This window comes from Lissotriton vulgaris, chromosome 11 (assembly GCF_964263255.1).
Source record: "Lissotriton vulgaris chromosome 11, aLisVul1.2, whole genome shotgun sequence".
NCBI lineage: Eukaryota > Metazoa > Chordata > Amphibia > Caudata > Salamandridae > Lissotriton > Lissotriton vulgaris.
In genome coordinates, this window is record NC_141699.1 from 104,588,969 (window position 1) to 104,596,129 (window position 7,161).

General features: G+C 41.6%; 1 pseudogene; it reads left to right on the forward strand.

Annotated features, from left to right (window-relative positions):
* Positions 1–4,791: 4,791 nt before the first annotated feature.
* Positions 4,792–5,523, forward strand: LOC147679054 (uncharacterized; annotated as a pseudogene).
* Positions 5,524–7,161: the final 1,638 nt, after the last annotated feature.

Consider the following 7,161-nt stretch of genomic DNA (forward strand, 5'->3'; position numbering starts at 1 on the left):
CTACCACTTTCTCACAAGTCAGTTGACACACAAAAGTATTCTGGGGCTGTCAGGAGGGTTCCCTTTACTGAATCGGTAAGAATGACAATAGGAGACAGGCCGATTGAAGGATAATTGTTATATTCCCCAGAGGCACTGGTCAATCTTTTTGGAAGGTTGATGGTATATTACACACCTTGTATTACCCCAGCCAGGGAGTGGTCACTCATACTTCATGAGGACTTGGTACAACAGGTCAAAGCAATTCCTATGGATACAGAGGCCTTTGTGTGTAGCATATATGTTTTGGTAGCACATATACCAGGGCTACTGGGGAAGGCAGTGCCGATACCAAAAGAACTACTGTTCCGACCGAGAGGCCTGTGGATCCTATAGAAGAATCTGACATGGTTTTAGAAATAATGGCCCTTGAAATAAAGCCACGTTATGCATTATTGATAGCTTTTGACAGGAGACAAGCAACGTGGGCATCAGTAGCATTTACAGATCCAGAGGTCAAATCGAGAGACATATCAGATGAAGAAATATTTCATGATAGCCCATCAATTCAGATAGTGGAATTTAAAATGGATATTCCCATTAGAGCACAGTTGCAATATAGGACAGTGTCAAAACATGCACAAGACAGTAAGTACGATGAGAGGAAAAGAATTGTCAAAGGTACCAAAGAGTCTGTGGGCAACGGGACACATGATATGGGACTGATTAAAGGAGCTGAGCCTGTGAAAATAACATCGAAACCCGGGCAATACTGGTTGGGGTACGTCAGTAATACAGATTTCTGCCCCCTGAATAATATTGTAATCCCAGAACTTCCACAGGTATCAGACCTATCAGTCGTACTAACAAACATTCCTATGGATGCCACCTACTTTTCAGTAATTGATTTGAAAAAAAACAGTTTCAGCGTTCCACTGGACCCATATAGTCAATATCTAACAGGGTTTATGTACAGACAAACTCAATATTGCTATAGAAGGCTCCCTCAAACTAATGTGAATCAACAAGTACCTTTAAAAGGACAGTGAAAAAGGATTTAGAAAACGTGAAATGCCAAAGCACCCTTTTACAGTATGTGGACGACATTTTGGTGTGTAGCCCCACTGAAGACATATGCAGGGAGGATGGCATTGGTCTCCTTTGCATGCTTGCAAAAAAGGGATACAAAGTGGACAAAGACAAATTACAATATGTGCAGACAGAAGGTCATTATTTGGGGCAGATAATATCTAAAGATGGGAGGAGGGTGACACCTGACAGAGCAGAGAGCATCAGAAACATGCCTAAGCCCACCACTACAAAACAAATGCAGCAGATCCTAGGACTCTGCAATTAAGTAAGACTGTGGGTATTTGACTGCACCACTTTTGACTACTTAAAGAGTCCCATACAAATGGGAACAAAATAAACTGGACTGATGAAAGAGAGACAGCATTTAGGGGGCTAAAGAATGCAATCACAAATGTTCCAGTGTTAGGTACACCTGCCTTTAGCGAACCATTCTACCCCTTTTGTCATTGTAATGACAATGACGGCCGTACTGACTCAAAAGGCATCTATGGGACACAAACCAATTGCCTACTACAGTGGGTTGCGAGAGCCTGTCATGAAAGATCACCACCCATGTGAGCAAGCATTGACAACAGCAGCATTTGCAGTCCAGAAAAGCACCACAATAGTGATGGGATCACTTTTAAAACTGTATGTAGAGATTGCAGTATTTGCTATTTTACAACGAAGAGCATTTTTGCAACTCAGAGGGCATCTGGATACAAAGTAATACTTTCAGGACCAACTTTACAAGTGGTTCACTGTCATATTGTTAATCCAGTGACATTCTTTGCACACCAATACTAACGATGAACACGTTCACGACTGTGCTAATTACATACCAGATGACAAAAGTAAGGTGAGAGAAGATACCATCTCAGGGAGCATGTTGCTCTTTGTTGATGGATCCTCGCAAATAGATCAGGAAATTGGGATTAGACATTCAGAAGTAGCAGTTGTAAGAGCTGAACAGAAGGGATCATCTTATACATTACAAATCATTAGCCAGATGTCACTGCCTTCTAATTTTTCAGCACAAGCGCCTGAATTAGTGGCCATCATTGACATACTGCAGCTAGCTGAAGGACTACAGATCACCATTTATTAAGATTCAGCATATGTCACCACCACTGTACATTCTAGCACTCACAGATGGAAAAGAGGGGATTTCTTAAATCTGATGGATCCCATGTGATGCATAAAGATTTATTGACACAATTAATAAAAGCTTTAACACTTCCATCTAAAGTAGTGGTGGTAAAATGCATAGCGCACACCAATCAGCAAGACCTGATCTCTAGGGATAATGCTCTGGCAGTCTGTGCAGCAAAAGAAGCAGCTAAAGCAGCTCCAAATTATAGTCAATGTGATGAATATACATTAGGTATAATGACAAGCAGGCAACAGGGAATTACCGCCCACATAAACGGAGACAGCTAAATTACATTCTGGTGAACTGCAAGAACAGGCACTACCTCACGAAAGAGAGCTGTGGGTAAATCGAGGCTGCATTCAGTCACCAAAATATTTCATATTTATAGGCATGAGAGTACAGGCAAGCCACTAATGCCACAAGTTCTGCTGTAGTCGGCTCTAGAGCAACTACACCTCCCAGCACACACTACAAAAGAGTATTTCCTTGCTGCATTACAGGAAGATTGGTTTATTCCACAACCATCTGAAATGATCACTATGTACATTGCAGAATGTGCAGTATGCCAACAGTATAGCCCCAATCCAACCTTACAGGTGATCACCTCAACAATACCACACCCAACAGGCCCATTTAAAAATCTGCTCTCAGATTTTGTTGATATGATAGACAGATGTAACAATTACAGGTATCCTATAGTAGTTGCGTGTCCATTCACATGATGGATTGAGCCAGGACCCTGAGTACATGATGATGCCAAAGCAGCAGGCAATTTTCTGATAAGAGAGGTGATATTGAGGTGGGGCATGGCAGAAGCGATCCCCTCTGTTAACGGGCCCCATTTTCTCCGTGGAATCTTTCAGAACATTTGGACCGCCTTAGGAATAAAGCATAAACTGACATCTGTTTATCACCCCAAAGTAATGGAATAGTGGAACGCCTGAATGGCCTCCTCAAGAATAAAGTAAGCAAACTACGTGCTACCCTGCTAAAGAAATGGCTTTACTGCCTACCACTGGCTTTGTACACCCTTAGAAATCAGCCAGGAATGATCACCATTTAACACCACATCAAATAATGACAGGACTTCCCCTGCCCACCCCTTTAATGATAGCTAGGCAAAAGACAGATGCCCATAAGACAGCTGAAGTTTTAGGGGATGAAATGTGTTGTTACTTGTCCAAGTTAATGAAATCTGCCATGTTCTTCTCTAAACAGGTATTGCGAACGGAGACGACCGCCTCAGCCCAGCAGACCAGTCGGATACCCGTTGGTCAACATGTCTATGTGCGGAATTACATCCAATGGAAGGATCCCAAGCACAGCTGCCCCTCCTTAGTGAGGATGAGCACTCCCACTGCAATGTAAGTGGATGGCAGGAAACCATGGATTCATATGAAGGATTTGTGACTAGACCTCGCATTCCCTGAGGCGCTTCCAAAGACAGAAAGGGAAGCAGAGGGAGAAAGCGAGACACAAGAGTAACAATGTCTTCCTTCAAAGCATGAGTGGAGTGTTTTGTCGACTCTTCTAGCAGTTATATATAGGTGTTTTGTTTTTCTTTTTATATCTTCTTATGCTGGCGGCTATATTGAAATTGTATTTTACTTCATGTATGGGATTATATATAGCGTTACACATTTGCATTGAGCAGTACCTGAACAGAAAATATATCCCATAGTATTCATGCTACCTCATAAGATAATATGTGGTATCATCACATGAAGAAGATAGGTATGCAAACTTCTAACTCCTCTTGCTTTGCCCTTTGATTCCACACGCCACCAACTCAGATAGGTTACACTCATCCAAGGAAGTACCTCTAAATATTACCATGTGTCAGTTACATCTTTTCCTTTGTAGAATACAAGCACAGATGCAACCGCTGTAGCTCAAACAGAGAGCATTCCTAGTAAATGCCACGCAATATAAGAAAGAGTTAGCAGATGCAATTAATGTCCTAGCAGACAGCAAAGAGTTAGATGCAATGGCTAAGGCAGGGATTATGAAGTACAAGGATAAAACTTGGAAAGCTAAAATACTGCAGCAGGGATTTTTAGGGGTATCCCGGCCTACGCTGTTCTGCAAGAATTACTCCGCTACACCCCGGCCCCACAATTGTCAGAAAAGGCCATATTTTTGAGTAAATAAATCAGTATACGTTCATGGTCATTAGCATCATTGCGCTTCATTTGGATGTGGGGCCCTTATTTTATGGAAGGGATACCAGACTGATAATAGCAAAAGACAAAGGTGTCAGGCAGTGTGAGATGGGAATATATCTAGACTAACTTGGGTAGAAACACCTACAACTTTCAAGCAGGTAGAAAATCCATCTTTTCTCTTTGTGTGAAATGGAACGGTCCCAGTGGGAAGGAACATCAATTGCAATGTCACTAGATATAACGTTGACATGCAATGTGGCACCTCCACCCTAATGGATTTTTATTGGAACTGTGGTGAGTGACTATGCGTGATTTCCTTCAGGATAGGAAGGACTCCGCTCTTTGATCCCTGTGCACACTCCCACACTAGTGATTCCAGGAGTCGACATTTCTGAACTGCATGACCGTTCAAAAACCGGTCCAATGACCTTCCTGCACCATCATCGGAGGAAGAGAACTGCAGAGAATTATGGTACTACCGACTGGGAAGATGTCCTGCAAGAGCACAGGCTGTTTAATGATGCACAGTTCTTCTTCCGAAGCATCTTTCAGTTCATCAAAGCAACCACACATTGGCTTCAGATTACCCTCTGGGAGTTAATGAAGGCCATCAATGCCAGTGAAGATGACTTCAGCGCAATCAAAGAAGAATTGCGAGTGATAAGAGTAATCATTATGCAGCACAGATATGTGTTAGACTTAATGACGGCTATGGGAGGAGGGGTATGTACCAAGATACAGACTACCTGTTGCAAGTACATCCCAGGCAATGACACCAACAAATGAACACTAACAGAGGCCATACAAAATCTGCATACCTTGCAATAGAAGATGGTGGACGAGGGAGGTGCCCCCGACAAATGGTTTGCCGAGTGGTTCACTCGGGTACCATTCTTGATGTCAGGATTATTTAAGGCCTTGTTGTCTGTTCTTGTGATATTGCTCTTGATGTTCTGTGTCATCCAGATAGTGATAGGATGTTGTTAAAGGGTTAGTCAGAAGTTATGAGGGATGTTCACTAATAGGTTGGTCAATAAAATGCAGGATGTTGAGAAGAATGTATACACATTGATAACTCCAAGCAAAAGGAAAGGTGAAGAAATATTTGAAAAGTCAACTAAAGGGGGGAATGCTATGGTGAATGTCGAAAATTAAGAAGACTCATTCATGTCAATGCAAGAATCAGAGGAACATTGCGTACAGATGTACATGTTGAAAGACAAATACAGGCCTAAGCTAGTAGAATAGAAAGCATACAAATGGAGTGAGGACCTGGGGGGAGGGAAATAAGACATGAGCTTCGGTAGAATAGAGAACTATAATTAGACAGAGCAGAAAAGGAAAGTTACAAGCCAGCATTACGAGAACAAGTCTTTGAGAAAATATCTAGATGAAGTAACATTTAAGCACAGGATAGGTGGGGGATCAGGCCTTGTAGAGCGTTAGACATGTAGGAAGTAGAGCATTGCTATGCTTCAAAGAGACAAGCCAAGGACAACCAGTAGTACAAACAGTGGTGTGGAAGCGCAACGAATAACACATGCACATGAGTCGCATTCCATAAACGTGTGATTAGCTGTTTGTGCAGAAAGTATCACTTTTTGATATAACGTTGTGCTCAAGCAAATGCTTTTTTAATTATGGAAATGTATGACGTATTTACGATTGCACATGTATAAAAGAAACTGTACACCACATTATCAGTTACAGTTCTGATTCCAGCCCCACAGAGCTGACTGACCTTCCTCGCGCTTTATATAAACTTTATAATATATTACCAACAGAAGTTGTCATCTTTTTCTTTCGTCCGGCAACACCAACATGGATATGCGTGCCTGCAAAATAAAGTGAGGATTTTTTCTTTTTATTTACCAATACGAGATGGGTTAGTAAATAAAGAGTAGTGCAAAATGTGCTTTTTAATATAGTGCTAAAGCGCTTTTTTGATGAAGCGCTTATGCACATAAAAAACAAACAGATGAGTGGGTTGGGAGGAGCGGACGGGGATGAGGTAACACAGACAGAGGGATAACTGGAAAGACAGAAGGACACAAGAGTGTCAACAATGGGGAACCACATGGAAAACGAAGTGCAGGGGATGAGGAAGCGAGCAGGCAGGCGATGATCAGCTTTGATGGGGAAGCAAACGGACAACTGAAGGTAGGCGGGCAGGGATGGGGAAATAGACAAGAGAGACAGGATGGGGAAGCACACATATAACAGATGGAGGTGGTAAGCAAGAACGACAATGTAAGGTTGTAGGAAGCTGACTCTGTATATATATCACCAAAGTAAGGTATACTGTGCACAGACTCCAGTGGAACCCCAAAGATTGGCAGAGGTAAAAGCAGATAATACCTTACTCTCTATTTGTGGTAGTGTGGGCGAGCAGTAAGGATTTATCAGAGGGTAGTGTTAAGCATTTATTGTACACACTCAGGCAAGAAATGATGTCACACACTCAAAGACTGAACTCAGACGAATTTGGTTGTATAAAAATATTATTTAGTTATGTTTTATTTTCTAGAACAAAGCTAGGATAATACTTTGCAGGAATTATGCAGTGAAATACAGTTGGAATGCAGTTGGATTGGTTTACAGGCAAATCATTTGCTTATAAAACAGTTGAATTGCTTTTCAGATTACTTTTCAAGTTACTTTACATATTACTTTTTGAGTTACTTTTTCTACTCAGTGTAACATGTCTAGTTATTACACTGGGACATTTCCTAGATAAAACATAAGTAAATCAGTTTTTGTACATTTGCAGTGTCTTAAGGTTTCATACAAACC